Here is an 18,052-nt window from a genome sequence, read left to right on the forward strand (position 1 = left end):
GGTATGATGTGCTTAAAAGGCAGAATTTGATGAAAAATATCTGGCTCGAGCTTTTACACTAGCACAGGAAAAGGCAAATGGGTTGCATTAAGCTGACCTTGGAAAGTGCATCTAAAATGACAGGGAATATGGTAACCATGCCATAAGGATGAGACATTTATACCACATGCAAGCCAGTCGGTTTCTACCCAGAAACACTCTAAGACTTCAGGGCATGAACAATAAGTCCCAGAACCTAGTGGTCTCAGTAAGCTGATAATTCAGAGTTCAGCGTTTGGTAATTGGAATTTGTGGAATAGGAGGAATGCTGAGCTGAAGAGAGTTACGTAGGGAAGGATAGTCAGAAATATGTATGTTGACTCCTTGTCCTAAAGGTAATCTGTAAACTTGCAGAATAAGACTCCATATGGCTCAGTAAATGACAAGTGTTGGGTATGGGGAGCCTCACCTGATCTGAACTTACTTAGTGTTAGGAGACATTTGAGATCCAACAAATGAGGATAGTGACCCTATGCATTCAGTAGGGATCATAGAAAGGCCATTTTCCAAACGAAAGACTATGGTGGCCCTAGAACAAATAATACTTTTGAACTACTCTGACACATCACAAAAACAAGACTTGAAAGGATCAAACTGCCTACAAACAGATATTTTGTTGGGTGGAACAAAACCCAGTATTCCATTCAGGAAAACAATGAAATTCAAATGCATAAAAATATAGTATTTGTTATATCAATATTATAACCAATATATGAGACATATAAAAAACACAAAATGTGTTCCATAACTAGAAGAAAAATAATTTCTAGAAACTGATCCCTAAATTATACATATAATAGAATTCTCAGATAAGTATACTCTTCTTATCAGTTCTTGAGCTTGATCACAATGTGCGTTGATACAGTTTTATTTGGGTTACTCCAGCTTGCTATTTTTTTGAGATTTATAAATGGGTAGTTGTTAAGATTTAGACCTGCAAGGTGCTCCAGAGTTCATGTGTTGAAGGCTTGGTCTGTGGTGCAGCCATATTCAGAGGTGATCATCATGGCTCTGACCTCATCAATGGTTTAATCCATTGAGGGATTTGCAGCTTGTAATGGTTTAGATAGGACGTGTCCCCCAAACCTTATGATTTAGAAAATGCAAGAATTTTCAGAGGTGAAATGATTGGGTGATAAAGGCCTTAACCTAATCAGTAGATTGATCCACTAATATGGATCAACTGGATGGTAACTGTAGGCAGATAGCATGTGGCTGGAGGAGCAGACCACGGAGGGCATGCCTTTGAGGTTTATATTTTGTCCCTGGTGAGTGGAATTCTCTTTCTTTGCCTCCTGATTGCCATGTCCTGAGCTGCTTTCCTCTGTCACACCCTTCTGCCATGATGTTCCGACTTACCCTGGGCCCAGAGTCATGGAGCTGACCACCTATGGACTGAGACCTCTACAACCAGGAGCCCCAAATAAACGTTTCTTCCTCTATGTTGTTCTTGTCAGGTTTTTTGATCAGAGTGCTGAAAAAGATGACCGAAACAGAGCAGGATAGCATTATGGGGAGGTGCTGGAAATTGTAGGAGGTGGAGGAAGTAGAACCCTGGGGGCATGGCGAGGAACTTTTCATCCCTGGCCACTACACCCTGTTTCCTGGCCACCATGAGGTGAGCAGCTCTGCTCCACCATGTCCTTCTGCCATGATGTTCTGTCTCATCATAGGCTCAAAGCAACAGAGCCAGCCAATCATGGACTGAAACCTAAAACCAAGAACAAAAATAAATCTTTTTTTCCCTTAAATTTGTTTTCCCAGGTATTTTGTCACAGCAATGAAAAGTTAACAGGATACCTCAATTTTATTTGTCAATTTTGAAAAATTTAAACACTGATATCTTTAAGATTTTTTTTCTGTAGTGATAACATCCCCTTTAAGACATTTGCTTTAAATATATTCAAAGGTATAAAGGAAATATAAAAATCTTATAATTAGTAAAAATAATTTTGATAATGAAATGGAATATACAAAAGAATCCTAATGAGTTGAGGACCTAAAAATGGAGGACAGGAGAGGGATCTAAATGATCATAATTAGTCTAGAGATGAAAAATATATCTGAAGAATACTGCACAGGATTAATACCAGATAAATCATGGCAGGATGGAATATAAGTAAATTAGTGGAAAAGGGCAAAATAAACTGCAAAGTGAAGCTAAAGGATGAAAAGCTAAAAGTAAATGAACATAGTTTCATCAACTTATTAGGCTTTATTAACTAGTTCGAAGTGCATATAATTTTGAAGCGCAAAATGAGTCAAGATGGTGGTTTCACTACAGAAAAAATCTTAAAAGATATCAAAGTGGAAAAAAATTAAAAATTGATTAAAAAATTCAAGTACTCATTTATGAATCTCAAAAATAGTGCATAGGATTAACCCAAATAAAACCATATCAATTCACATTATGGTCAAACTACTAACACATGGATAAAGAGCCGGGCATGGTTGAGCATTCCTGTAATCCCGTTGGTTTGGGAGGCTGAGCCAGGAGGATCATGAGTTCAAATCCAGCCTCAGCAAAAGTGAGGCACTAAGCAACTCAGTGAGAACCTGTCTCTAAATAAAATACAAAATAGGACTGGGGATGTGGATCAGTAGTTGAGTATTTCTGAGTTCAATCCCCAGTACCCCCCCCCCCCCCAAAAAAAAAAGATAAAAAAAATAGTGAAATCATCCAGAAAAAAAGTTAACACAGCATATATAGGGTACTAATTAATGAGAATTTTTTTTCTACTTTTCAGGAAAAGTGCAAACCATAAGACAATAAAGTGACTTTAAAGTACTTAAAAATGTTACTTAGAATTTTATGTTGAGTAAAAATAGTTTTCAAATATGAAAATAATAAAAGCCAACAGAGGACATGTTCAGAAAAACAAAAGTTAAAAGAATTATTCACCAGAAGGTCTGCACGAAGTCCTTCAAGTTGAACATTAATGATACTCAATGAAGAAGTTAGAGGTATTTAGCTCTGTGGTAGAGCATTGCATAGGAACACACACAAACACCAAATCAAATAAAATTTAAAAACCCAAGGCTGGGTGCACTAGTGTGGCACCCAGCTACTCAAGAGGCTGATTCAAGAGAATTGCAAGTTCAAGGCCAGCCTGGACAACATAGCAAGACCCCATCTCAAAATAAGACAAAACAACAACAACAACAACAAAAATTTAAAAAACAGATGGAAATCAGAATCTATATAAAGGGAAGAATAGCATTGGAAATGGTAATTGGTGGGCAAATTAAAAATTTTCCTCTTATTTTAAAATTTATTTGATAGTTGACTATGAAAGTAAAATAATAGAAATTCATTGATACATGCTTATAGTATGTGCTGAAATAAAACTTAGGATAAGAATACAAAAGGAGATTCTAAGATTCTATAACCCCCCCCCCAAAAAAAAAAAAAAAAAACCCAACTGTATACTGTATGCAAGAGGTGCACAGTAAATGTAAAGATACAGACAGGTTAAAAATAAAAGGAAGAAAGAAATCCATACTATGCCAATACTAAATACAAGAAAGTCATAGCTATATTAATATCATATGAAATATTCCTTAGAGTAAGGATTATTGCCAGAAACAAAGAGGAATATTTTATGATGATAAAGTGATTAATTTATTAAGAAAGATTACACAAAATGGACCAAATAGCATTTCAAAATACGTGAAGAAAAACTGATCAAAATAAAGATGAAATAGACAAATTAAGAATTATATTTGACACTCTACTGTCATGTCTATTTAAAAAAAGACAAATTTTAAAAAAGGAAAAGAAAGAATTATGGTTGAAGAGTCCATGTTTTTTTCTCAATAAATGGTGAAGTAAAGATAAAGAAGACTTGATCAGAACTATAAACCCAACCAATCTAGTTGGTATTTATAGAATGCAATACCTGACAATGGCAGAATACACATTTTCAACTCATAGTAACATTCACCAAAAAAAGAGCATATACTGAGCCATAAAACCAGTTTTAAAAAAATTGGAAGTCATTGATATAATTCTGAGTATGCTATCTAACCCCAACTGAATTAATATGAAAATTAATGCAAGAACAATATCTGGAAAATCTCCAGATATTTGTAAATGAAAAACATACTTTTAAATAACTTATGAGTCCAAGAAGCAAAAACAAACAAAATTAAAAATGTTTTTAACCGAATGAAAATTAAAACCCAACATCAAAATTTGTGGGCCACAGCTCTCATAATACTTGGGAGGAGATTTATAGCTATAAGTGTTTACATAGAAAGGAAGAAATGTTAAAAAAATTAGTGATGAAAATTTTCTCCCTATGAAACTGAAAATCAAATTAAATGAAAGAATTGTAATGAGGTAAATAATATAAGCTTTTATATCATGTTGGTCAAATAGTGCGGTTTCAATTAGATAATAAAGACTAATAGAAGAATATTAAATTTATAATTAAAATGTTCTCATAAATAAAATCTCAAGCCTAGTTTAAAGACTATTTAAAGAAGAAATAATACCAATTTTCAATGAAGTTATTTTATGAGGACAGTGTAACATGATACTCAAACCAGAAAACAATTATATAAGAAAATAATATTATAGGCCAATTTCATTCATAAACATATGCAAAAACCCTAATCAAGCTGGGCATAGTGGCACATGCCTGTAATTCCAGCAGCTTGGGAGGATGAGGTAGGAGGATCTCGAGTTCAAAGCCAGACTCAGGAATTTAGCAAGGCCCTAAGTTACTCATTGAGACCCCGTCTCTAAATAAAATATAAAAAAGGCACATTTTTTTTTATCCATTCGTCTATTGAAGGGCATCTAGGTTGGTTCCACAGTCTTGCTATTGTGAACTGTGCTGCTATGAAATGTGGCATTTATACACAATGGAGTATTACTCTGCATTAAAAAATGACAAAATCATAGAATTTACAGGGAAATGGATGGCATTAGAGCAGATTATGCTAAGTGAAGCTAGCCAATCCCTAAAAAACAAATGCCAAATGTCTTCTTTGATATAAGGAGAGTAACTAAGAACAGAGTAGGGACGAAGAGCAGGAGAAGAAGATTAACATTTAACAGGGATGAGAGGTGGGAGGGAAAGGGAGAGAGAAGGGAAATTGCATGGTAATGGAAGGAGACCCTCAGGGTTATACAGTGGAGGAGGTAGAGAGAGAGGAGGGGAGGGGAGGGGAGAGGTGGGGAGGGGGGAGGGGGGAGGATGGGAAAGGCAGCGGAGCACAACAGACACTAGTATGGCAATATGTAAATCAATGGATGTGTAACTGATGTGATTCCGCAATCTGTGTATGGGGTGAAGGTGGGAGTTCATAACCCACTTGAATCAAAGTGTGGAATATGATATGTCAAGAAATTTGTAATGTTTTGAACAACCCACAATAAAAAAAAAATATAAAAAAGGGCTGGGGATGTGGCTCAGTGGTTAAGTGCTTCTGGGTTCAATCCCAGGTACCAAACCAAACCAAACAAAAACAAAACCCCAAAACAACAAAAACACCCTAAGCAATACATTATCAAATCAAATCCAGTGATGTATAAAGAGGATAAGTACATAATGCTCAAATGTTCAAGATTAGGTTAACACTTGAAAATCAGTCTATGTAATTCACCACATCAACAGAAAAAAGGAGAGAAATCACATGTTTTGAACAGATGCACAGAAAGCACTTGACAAATTTTAACATTCACTCAAGGGTAACAACTAGGAATTAGGTGTTAGGAGTGTCCCTGGTGAAGGAGACATCTAGATCACCTCTCTCTGTGGGTAAGCATACATTTGTATGTGTGCCATATTGAGCTGGGCTAGAAGTTCTCTGGGCTGCCTATGCAGAAGTGGGTCATAGGATTCATACATTCTTATTTTTTAAATTAATTAATTAATTAATTTTTTTTTGCATTACAATTCTTAATATACCATTATACAATAATTTATCATATCTCTGATTATATATAAAGTATTTTTGTCAGGCATGGCCAGGCTGCCCTCCAGAGTAACTGTAGCAGTTGGCACTTCTACCAGGAGTGGGTGATGTGCCTGTCTTCCTCAGCCATAGCAACTCATGCTCTATCACCTTTCTCATTTTTAACATCCTAATGGCTTTTAAGTAGAAAAAGTTTGCTTTGTGTTGTATTTTTCCTCATCACTAGGGAGTGTGAACATCTCTTTGGATTTCCCCCTACGTGAATTACCTCCTAACATGTTTTATTTATTTTAAAATGAGTTTCTTATCTTTTTCCTCTTGTTGATTTGCAGCAGTTTCTTGTGTACTCATTTCTTCTCTTGCTTTTGTTGTAATTAATAGAATAAAAATTCATCATCTTGATCATTTATTTTGGAAAATCCTATAAATCATTTCATTTTAAAGTAAAATCCATCTATTTGGATGGCTCTTGCCTAAGTCTGTCTTAGCCTTTAAACCACAGAGATCTAATATTTTTCATTAACTTTGTAGTTTTCCTTTCCTCTTTAGGGCCTTAATGGAGTACAGTTTTTTAAAATAGGAAGTGACTTCATCTTTTTGTTTTGTTATTTAATTATATAATAAGGCTAAATTATTAATTGTATCTGTTAAATATTAATTTCATCTATATAAAATATTTTTCTCTTCATAGATTTACTGTGACACTTTTATCATACAGTAAGGGTCCACATACTTGTGAGTTCCAATGCTGGATATACTGATTCCTAAACAAATACCATACTAAAATATCTTTGATAAACATCTCTCTCTTTATTTATTTATTTATTTATTTTTTGGTACCAGGGATTTCACTCAGGGGCACTCAACTACTGAGCCACATCCCAGCCCCATTTTGTATTTTTATTTAGAGATAGGGCCTCACTGAGTTGCTTTGCACCTTGCTTATGCTGAGACTAGCTTTGAACTGGTGATCCTTCTGCCTCAGCCTCCAGAGTCGCTGGGATTATAGGCATGCATCATTGCACCTGGCAATAGACATGTCTTTTAAAGAAAAAAATTTTAGTCAAATAAGTAGTAAAAGTCCAACAGTTTTATGGATAAAGTTTAAAAATAGTCTTCTTATAAATTTAAAATTGACAATACCCAGAATCAAACATTTTTCTTTTAGCTATTTAAAAAGTTTTTATTGTTGTTGATGGACCTTTATTTTATTTATTTATATGTGGTGTTGAGAATTGAATACAGTGCCTCACACATGCTAGGCAAGTGCTCTACAACTTGCTATAACCCCCGCTCCCATCTTTTAGCTATTTCTTTTGTATTTATCTCCTTAATTATAAATGTGCTTGGTAATACTTCTTGCTTTCTTCTTGGCCAGATACTTGTCTCCTTATCCTCTCAGCTCCTTACAAGGTACTTATTATTAGTTCTCCTTTTCCCTTTGGAAAAGAATAGGACTAAATTGATGCTCAGAGATACAATTAGCAAGAGGAAAATTGGAATCCAGGTTTGTTTAGCTTCAAAGTGAGATGCTATTTCCACTAAACCAGGAGTTGGCCAACTTTTTCTGTAAATGGATAAATAATAAGTATTTTAAGCTTTGTGGACCATGTGGTTTCTATCACAACGACTCACAAAAGGAGTCATAGATAATATGTAAATGCATGGGTATAGCTGTGTTCCAATAAAATATTTATAAAAATTTAGAGGCAGTAGTTTGGATTTGGCCTTTGGGTAGTATTTTTTTTTAAATTGGAAGACAATTTTTATGAATAGATATGAATCCAGATTTATTATTTTTTTCAGAATAAATGAAAGACTTTTATATATCAGAACATAAAATACACATTGATAAGATTTCAGACTCTACATTTCATATAACATTTAAGAAGTTACTAATTGTTCAATATTGTTAAAGAATTTAAGATTTAACAATTATTTTGAAAAACTATTATGTTTTCTTCCCTTTCCAGTCACATTACTATGTTATCTTTATATGTCCTTATCAAAGCATGTAACAACAAATTAACTACTTGGCTGGTGTGAGAATATGGATGTTTTGCCAATTCCTTCAGCAAAAAAATATATGATCTCCCTTTGAAAATAGGGGTTTCAAAATGAAGTGTATCATTAAATATACATTATTGAAAAAAAAGCATTATCTACATATAGATGTGGGTCATGTGTGAATATTAGCAAATAATAATGATGTTGTTGTGCAGATATATCACTAAATGATTCTCCAAGGAATCATTTATTTGTGATTTGGGTTTTCACTTGGACTCAAGATATTGCAATCGAATAGCCCAGGCTTGCTTACCCAGGTTTGTTGTCATACCTTCAGTTCTATTGTTGAAATTTTGTCATTAACAGTTTCTTATAGATTAGTAAAGATTACTTATGTATATCCCAAAGGAGATTATGTTATGTATACATGTTCCCTCCTTCCCTTCCTTCCTTTCTTCCTTCCTCCCTTCTTTCTATCCATCCATCCATCATCCATCTTCTTTTTGTTTCTCTTTCCTCTTGGAATTCCTGTATCCAATACCAGAACAAATGAATTTGATTTAGAAGAGTATGAACAGCAGGGTTTTTTTTCATAAAGTCCATATTATTTAACATAAAAAACAAAGGATTCCAAATATAATTTGGTTTTTAAAATATTTTAAGTTGCCAATTTCAATTTGTATAAGAGCACTTCACTAGAAAATTAAATACATTTTCTCTTAGGTGTAATAATGAATAGCATTGTCTGTACCACTCAAGCATAACTTTGGTCTAATTGAATTTAATACAATTAAATATATTTTCTATTCAAGGTTGACAATAGAATCCATGTTACCTCACTTTGGCAGGAGTGCTGTGGGATTAGGGCTCTGTAGATAAGTGAGGTGCAGAAGGAACCAGACTCATTACTACTTCACAGAAACATTAGGTACTGAAGCCTTTCTTTTCCCTTTTCACCTCTGAAAACTAGTAGCTAGCAGAGATGTCAAACCCTATTTTGGAGATCACGGTTCAGCACAAAAGCTTGAATCTCCTTTACGTATTAAGCATAGCCCATTTCATGGTTGTCACTTTGGACTTCTACCCAGGATAATCACTTTGTAATTTCACCTAGCTGCTCTATATTAAAACTTAAAGAAAGCATAAAGTAAACTTTTTGGCCAGAGAAACTTTGTGTTTCACGATCAGTCTCTTTATTATGATGACTGACATTTTTCTTTTCCTGCCCCTCTCTCCCTCTGGACTCACCATCTCCCTGTCTGCTTTATTTGTTGCGTTTCTCAATTTTCTCTGTTATCCCAGGTCTAATGTGCTGCAAACATAATACATTTCCACAATACATTCATGTTTCTTTCTTTTTGTATCTATTCTTCTACTTTTTTCCTGTCTCTTTAACTCTCTGCTACCCAAAGTATTGATATTATCATGAGCAATAATAGTTTAAAAAATATCTAAGTAGAGGAAACTCTATTACCTTTAGGTAGATTATATAGTGTATATGAATATGTGCATGGATTATCTAGGTTGGTAGATTCATCCACTGGCACTAAAGTAGATGTGCATAGTGGATTGATTTCATTAACATCCCCAATTAATGTCTTCACACCTTTATTCTCCAATTAAAAATAATTGCAGTCTTTCCCATTCTGACTCTGAGGTTGCCCATGTGACTTGCTTTAGATCATGAGAGGCTAGCCAATGTAATAGAAGCAGAGCCTTGGAAAGTGCACCTCTTGTCTTTTGGCATATTGGGGTTACTCAGGTGTAGAGTTGCCATGTAGCGAGGATAAGTCAGGTTAGTCTTCTGGAAGATGAGAGACCTCAGGGAGCACAGCTAAGTCACTTGAGTTGAGGTAATAATTGATTAGCACCCCAAATTGGCTTCCCAGCTAACTGTAGATTCTTGAGTGTGAGCCCTCCAAGATCAGCCAAGAATGGCTTAGAATAGCAGAACTATTTAGATGACCCATTCCCAATAGAAAAGATAAGGAGTTGCTTTAGGCCTTGAAGTTTTGGTGTAATATATTACTTAGCAGCAGGTAACTGATGCAATAAAATTACCCATCCACGTTTCCACCAATTTTGAATGACAAGAAAACATGCCATACATTTGCCCACACACTTACGATGTCTGGTGTTCTTCATTACTTTTGCAGATCCAGACTTCCATATAGTATCATTTTCTTTCTGTGAAGAGGACTTCCTTTAACATTTTGCTCTGTTGGTGACAAATTGTTGCAGCTTTTGTATGTTTGAAAAAGGTCTTCGTTTTGACGTTAGTGAAAGAGGTCTCTGTTAACTGACAGCTTTTTCCTTGATGCTGCCCTTCTGTCTTCAGGTCTGCATTATTTTGGATAAGAAGTCTGTCATTCTTATCTCTGCTCTTCTGTTATTTTGTGCCCATTGAGTCTTTTTGTATTTCTTTTAATATTTTCTCTTTGTCACTATTCTGAGCAATTAGGTTACGCTAAGTTTTGGTATGATTTTCTTCTGAGAGAGAGAGAGAGAGAGAGAGAGAGAGAGAGAGAGAGAAGGAGAAAAAGAGAGAGAGAGAGGAGAGAGAGAGAGAGAGTGTATGTGTTTGTGTGTGTGTGTGTGTGTGTGTGTGTGTTTGGGTTCATTGAACTTCTCGGATCCATGGTTTTGTAAGTTTCATTAAATTTTGAGAATTTTTGCCTATTATTTCTGAGAATATTTTCTTTTTACTTTTCTTCATTTCGTTTTGAATAATTTCTATTGCCATGTCTTCAAGGCTGCTAATGATTCCATATTGTCTAAATGCTATTATTTCCACAAAGTGTTCTTTTTATTTAAGATATTGCATTTTTATCTCTAGAAGACTGATTTTTTTTCATATATGTCTTATTTCTCCTTGGAATGTTCCAATTCTGCTCAACCTTCATGAACACTGGAGTATATTTTTAATAGCTGCTTGTAGTCATTATGTGCTAATTCTATCACCTCTATAGTTTGGGTCTATTTGTATTGATTTATCACCCTCCCCCCATTGTGTTTTCTTGCTTTGTTTCTTTTGTTATGTTCCTTGTTTGCCTGGATGTTTTTGGCTTGATGCTGAACATTGTAAATTTTACTTTGTTGGATGATGAGTTCTGGTACCTCCTGAAGTATTTTGGGAGCTTTGTTATGGAGTGCAGTAGTTAGGTTATTTGGGAATAATTTGATTATTTTCTGACTTTGTTTTAAACTGGCATTTCATTCAGGGCCCATTTGGCCCCAAACTGTGTAATACTTTTCTGGGGACACTGCTTGGTACTCTGTTAGTCTTTTCACTCTGACGGGAATGCAAACTACCTTTATCCCTGTGTGAGCTCCCAAAATGATCTCCTTTGATCCTTCTGGTAACTCTTCCTAACGCCTTGGGTTGTGTCCTTACACGCAGTTGCTGGTCATTAGTGAGAGAGATACTCAGATACTGTGGATCTCTGGAGTTCTCTCTCTGTGGAATACTCTCTTTTCTGGTTACTACTACCTCATCTACTTTGAGCTATGAAGCCTGTCTCTTCAACTCGGGAAGTTTGCCACCCCTTATCACTGTCAGGCAGTAAGCCTGGGTAATTGTAAGCTTCATCTCATTTATTTTCCTTTATTTTTTTAATGTTTTGGTGGCCTATCTTGCCAATTATCCAATGTGTGAAACTCTAATTTCATATTTTATCTATCTATCTATCTATCTATCTATCCATCTATCTATCTGTTTATATATTTATTTTAGTTTTATAAGGTAAGAAGATAAGTCTATTCCCTTCATGGATGGAAGCAGAAGTTTCTTCAAATTAGATTTTGCTGAGCAAATGCAAATTCATATAACAAAAGCTTGAGTTCTGATATATAGAAGTTTAAGAAGTCAGATAGAAGCATTCAAACCTGACACCCTTTCCTCAATCTCTTCCTCAGCTCTTATTGATTTGGATGGTATAAAGTTTCTCTTTCATTTGCCCCCCCCCCCATACAAGCTGATTGAATTAAAATGTTACTCTGGAAAAAAAAATTCATTCTTCCTTCTATTTGGTATGTAGATTGAAGATTTTTTGAAGATTCTTGGGACACCGAGGGACCTTGTTATGTCCTATTGAGAAATTAGAGAACAACAGAAAACTTTCCAAAATGAAGAATAAAGATTGCTTTCCCTTTCTGCAAGATTTTCTCAACTATAATTGCCTCTTCCTCCATTATGAATCTAGGTATAAGAGCAAGTCTTCAATAAGATCCTGAATTTGGAGTAGAGCAAAATTGGTGCCTGGGACTTCAGAAGTTTTCACTCATAAAATCATCTTCTTGAATGCCTTTTTTCTTTCTAAGTTGCTGTTGGTCTAGCAAATTGCTTTAATTCCCAGGATGCAGGATGTCATGAAACCAATAAAATATCTTAATATTTTGACAAATAGTTATGGGTTTTATTTTGTTCCTCATGAATCCTAGGGACAAGAATTGTCATATCATGAAATAAGTCCTGGTTAGCTGTACTCTTAATAAAAAAAATCACACATTCCCAAGCCCAACAATATTGGTTGTAGCATTTTATTCAGTTTAAAAGTCTTTCTCAGCAGTGGGGTTTTAGCTCAGGTGTACAGCACTCGCCTAGCACGTGAGGCACTGGTTTCGATCCTCAGCATCACATAAAAATAAATAAATAAAATAAAGGTATTGTGTCCATCTACAACTAAAAAGACATAAATGAATAAGTAAAAATAATCCTCTCTTTTCTCCTTTTTCCAGACAGGGTAAAAGCAAGTTTTCCAAAAGCAAAAGCAATTTTTCCATAAGCAAAAGTTCAGCGGTCAAATATAAGGACTTTGATGTGGTCTATCTATAATAAATTGGAAAAAAAAAAAAAAAGAAAAAAAAAAAAAAGGAGAAGGTTTTTCCTGAACTGTAGTTTCCATTTTTCATCTAGAGAGAAGACATCTTTTAGACATTGGTTTAGATCTCTGTGAATGATCATGTATCAGGTCTTCAAGTGTGTGTGTGTGTGTGTGTGTGTGTGTCTGTCTGTCTGTGTGTCTATGTTTCTGTGTGTTCAGGTTGCTCTAAAGGTTTTGGGGTGAGTGTAAGCAATCTGATGGAATTCTCATACACCTGCATCCCAGACTTGGGCTGCCTTTAGAAGTAGGCTGTCTTCCTGACACCTTTCCCAGCCCTTAAACAACTTATGATCTGAGTTCCCGATGAAAAGAAGCAACTCTGCCAACAAAGACTTTGGGCTTTAGGCATTGAGAGGCTGCTTTGAGTCCCCTTTCAATCTTGCCATCTTTCAGGGTTTTGTTTGGTGTTTGATACAGCTTGTCAGAGACTTAATAGTCTTTCAATAACCAGCGTAAGAAAAGAAACATTGATTGCATGTGTGCTGGCTGGACTCAAAGGCACCCTGAAATCTTCTGCCTCACTTAGCAGTTTAACCCATCACCTCCTGGTGCAAATAAAACTAACCCCTCTAACCAGTTTCATTCTCTGTTAAAGATAAAGAGGGACTCCGTGGATGGTTTTGTAGCTCATTCTGACCATTGCTACTTTTCTCTGTGCATTTGGTTGTTTGGGGAAGGCTGAGAGGATTCAGAGGAACATGTTACCATTTCGGTGCTTTATGCACACAGATACTCTGCCCTTCCCTCCAGCCCATCTGGAGGTGATAGCCTTGGTTTCTAACAGCCCTGTCAACATTTTCTTCCCATCAAAATCACCCAAAATACAAACTGACAAATTGAGAGAGGTGAGCTAATTTTTTCCCCTTCTTTTCCTCATTGGGAAATGAAATGATAGCTTCCTGGGACAGATTTTGGCAAAAGTCTTTCTTACGACTTATCTATTTTACACATTGGGGTTTGATGGTTTGTTATAATGCATCTGACCAGACAAATCTAGGCAGCAACTACCTATGTAGAGTTACTATTGTGATAATTGCATGTGGAGTTCTAATATCAGCAACCTCTCATACAAGAAAGAAAGGTCTGTAGTTTATGGTTTCTGCAGAAAACCAGAGATATGTCTTAAAATGAAGAGAATCTTGGATTAAGACTTGTGCAGAGATGCAAATACTCAGAACATGTGAAGATATTGTGTGGAAAGAACATATACATTTCTTTCAGTTATTGTGCTGCTGAAATTCATATTTCATAAAAAAAATAAGTTTGGGGGTTCAATGAGTACAGCAATGTAAGAGTCATCAACTTCTTCAGAATGCAAATTAATAAGGATACAGAGTATAGAAAAGACTTATTAAAACTCAAGAACATGAAGGAGATAAAAATACAGCATTAAAACAAGCTAATAATCCTGTTTGAGAAAGTAATCATTGTAGAGAATGGAAGTAAACAATTTGAACTTATGTAGTGGCTTCTCAATGTCCCTGCTAAAAGAGAACCTGAGTTGTTTTTCTCCTAGAAAGCTCTTTCAGATCAATGCCTAACTAGCTGCCTTCCCAGGAGTGGATATATGCCTATGAATTTGTAGTGGGGTCAAGAAATGACACATTTCTGCTTACATACATAAGAACATTTAATTTTCTTAAATGAATCAAATCTTTCTTATGAACCCTATCTCACTGGGCATTATTAGGGTATAGGTGTTCTTGTGTGTTTAGAGGATTGGACAGCTTTATAATTATAAGGTAGCAACGTGATGGTGGGATTTGAACTCACCCAATTGGTGATAATATTTTGGTCTCTTCCTGTTGCAGTAGCCTCCTTTTTGAAGTTCTGACTATATTGGAGACAGTCACTTTTTCAGATTTACTCTCCCGTTCCTTGACCTCTCTCCAAGTCAGTTTCTGGTACTTGAAAGGTTCATATTAGTCTGTGCTATTGGAGAAAAAAAAAAGTGGTCTGATCACTACTAGGCATCCCATGGAGTTTTACTGATTTGGACTATGTGGTGGTTGTGCTGGTCTCCCGCTGGTACTATTTGATGCTTTGAGACTTTATGCTGGTTCAGGACAATGGAGTCCATGTTTGTGGCAATTTATCCCACTTGCTGCCACTCCATTCACTGTGGAAATTTTCCTTCAGTCTTAAGCTTTTGTTACTTTACCTGCTTATTTAACATCTCGGAGTTCTCTCGATGAGACACCTGACCATTCTATAGCTCCTGCATGTTATGCATAGACTGGGAATTCCAATGGTGCTTCCCCAAGTGCATATACCCAGCATAATTATAACTTTCTTTGATAAACTACATTTTTCAGCATGTTGGCTATGATTGAGACTTATAGAGACATAGTTGCCTCCCCCCAGTTAACCTGCAGAATTCTGCCATTTTCTGTCCAGGGGCTGAGGATGTCTCACAACTACTGTAATATTATATTTCCAGTCTAATGAAGGGAAAGTGAACACCTTTGCCTCTGACCCCATCACCTTCCCCCTCTATCTCTTCCCACATTTCATAGGAACAATGGAGGGAGACTATTTTTCAATTTCTTCTCTATTCTACTCTTCATCTCTGCGTAGGTCCTCAATGAAAGGGGATTTCTGGAGAAGATGCTGGCTTACTGATAAAGAATGTGCAAAAATAATATCTCCCTTACTCATGAAACACATGGCTTAAGAGTTTAAAAAAATCCAGACTGAGAATTCTTTCTGAAATAAAACAGAGAATAAATGAATATCTCTCCAATATAGGAATCTTTTCCACAAAAAACTGTTAGGTGGTGATTCAGTTGTTCCCTGTTGTACCAACCTACTGCCCTACTGTGTCTTGCTGTGTGGCTTGGTCCATTCCAGGGCTGGACAGTTCTATTTATTCCATACATTATGTGGCCATAATATATTGTAAAGGACTCAAGAGCAGGGACCTGAGGGAATTCTTCTGTATGTGTTCTGAGGGTCCGAAATATTGCTTTATATATAGAAAGTGCTCAATGATTGTTTGCCAAGTGATTGAATAAAAACACTGAGGTATGTTCTGCCACTACAGTTCTTGATCCTTAGTTTCAATTTCACCTCTTGATTTTATACCTAGACAGGCCTTCATATACTTGTAGGCAGATACTGTGTTGTTACTTGAGTTTCTTTGGGGCAGAGCAAGTATTGTTATTTCCTTCACGTGTGCTGCACCTTCTAGTTCACTTTCATTTGAATTCTTTAAACAGAAAAGCAGAGCATGGGCCTCTGGTCATATGAAATGGTGTGGTCTGTTACCAGCTGGTGTAGCAGGGAGGTTAATAGAGAACAGGAAATGCTATGCATGTATATCAAAGGAAATGATTTGGAAAAAAAATTAATTTATTAGTAAATAAAAAAGGGTATGAAATTAATGGTGAGCCTAGAATGTGTATTTGGACATTCATGAAGCATTTGATATAGATGATCATGAGATTTCATATGCAAATCATAATAAAATCTGCTTAGCTAAAAGAATCCAATTGTCTCAAAAAAATCACCTGGTAATGAGAAATAGTAGTCCTTCTGGTTCACCATAGAATTGAGAAACCACTAGGGAGAGTAGAGGAAGTCCCATGCACATGTTTGGGAATGTTTGGAAGGGGGAAGTAAAGAGTGAATAAATGTTCTTTAAAGGTTCAAAGCTGCAATTGTGGTCAAAAACTGACACAAAACAGAAAGGATGCTCATAAGACAATCAAAGCAGAAAGCCATAAGTTCAAATGCACAAAATGGCAATTCAATTCTGCCTGAAGGGTTTTATCCCACATCAGCATTCAGCACTCCATTCTCTGGCCCCCATGCAGGTATGGGATATCTGTTTAATAAGGGTATTATCCTGAGTGCTAGAGTCTGATTCAGGCTAATCAGAACCTGCAAAATGGATATGGTCAGACACTTAGCCTTGTCTCAAATCACATACAGAATTTGATCCTGTGCCTATTGTAATCTTAAGACTCCTTCTAAAAAATTAAAATCAATAGTAATAATTAGAAAAAAATACGAGAGTTTTCTTCCCTAGACCTTCCTGTGTTCCTTAGAGTCTCATAAAATCTTTAACTTTGATTTATTTTGGCAATGTGGACCTAAAGCTCTGAATGTGTCTTTCAGCTCTTATTTATAATGGGAAGCATTAGAAATAAGAGCTAGTCTCAGCATCAAAAGGCAGTTAGTTTCTTTATGCTTGTTTGTACCTGGATGTACTCTTGTACTTGAAAATTTCACATTTCTTTCCCAGAGGTTCTGGCTTCCATTAACCCATGTTTTGGAGAACTGTAAATTTGCAAAAAACAGTTATATGATTTTAAAACTGACTAAAAAATTGAAAAAAAAATTCCAGCATTTAGCTGGTTGAAAGGGTTGTGATTCTCTTTGTCTAAGAATTTATTGTTCAAATTCAGACACACTTGAGAGTAAAAGGGATGCTATCATTGGAGCACAAGGACACTTAGACAACAAACATAAGTTGGCATTGTCTTGGGAAAGCTCATTGAATGGATCTTTTTTGGTGCCTTAAGGGTTATATAGGTAGCTGTAGGTCCTTATGTTCTGAGGGACAACAATTTCCTCATTCCCCATTCTTTCATCTCTGTCTTTAAACCAAAATATATCCAGTAAATTATCTCTTTTCCAGTTTTGAGCTCTCAAGTATTTTTTATTTGCCACAGAGCTTAAATTGCAAAAGTAACCCACGTGTTGTGGTATATTGGAGAACCAGCAAATTTTCATAGGTCAGCTGTTCAATTGAAGAAATATGGTATTATGAAGGAATTTGAAAACTGGACCACCTGGATGAAGAAAATGGAGAGTAGGGTACATCTGGGCAAGTAAGATTTAAGTAGTGTCAGGCCAAGGCTGAGTCACCTATGCATTGAAATAGAAGACAATCTTTTCCTAGTATTGTCTACACAAGAGCTTGATGAGTACAGAAAACTGTTAAATCCAAATCCTGATGCAAAGTCTGAGGAAATCCAACTAAAGGAAGCAGAGACAATAAAAGCTTCTTTCATTGTTGAACGTATGTATTTTTAAAACTGGCATTTACATTTTAATCCCTTTGAGTGGATCTTCAACCTTCCTAACCTAGTACTTTGAAACTCAGAGAGACAAAAGTTGAGAATCATGCATTTGAACTCTAAGGAATTAAACTAGTCAACAAAGTGAGGTCAAAGTCCAAACCCGTGTGTGGA

The sequence above is a fragment of the Marmota flaviventris genome, chromosome 9, assembly GCF_047511675.1.
Source record: "Marmota flaviventris isolate mMarFla1 chromosome 9, mMarFla1.hap1, whole genome shotgun sequence".
Classification (NCBI taxonomy): Eukaryota; Metazoa; Chordata; class Mammalia; order Rodentia; family Sciuridae; genus Marmota; species Marmota flaviventris.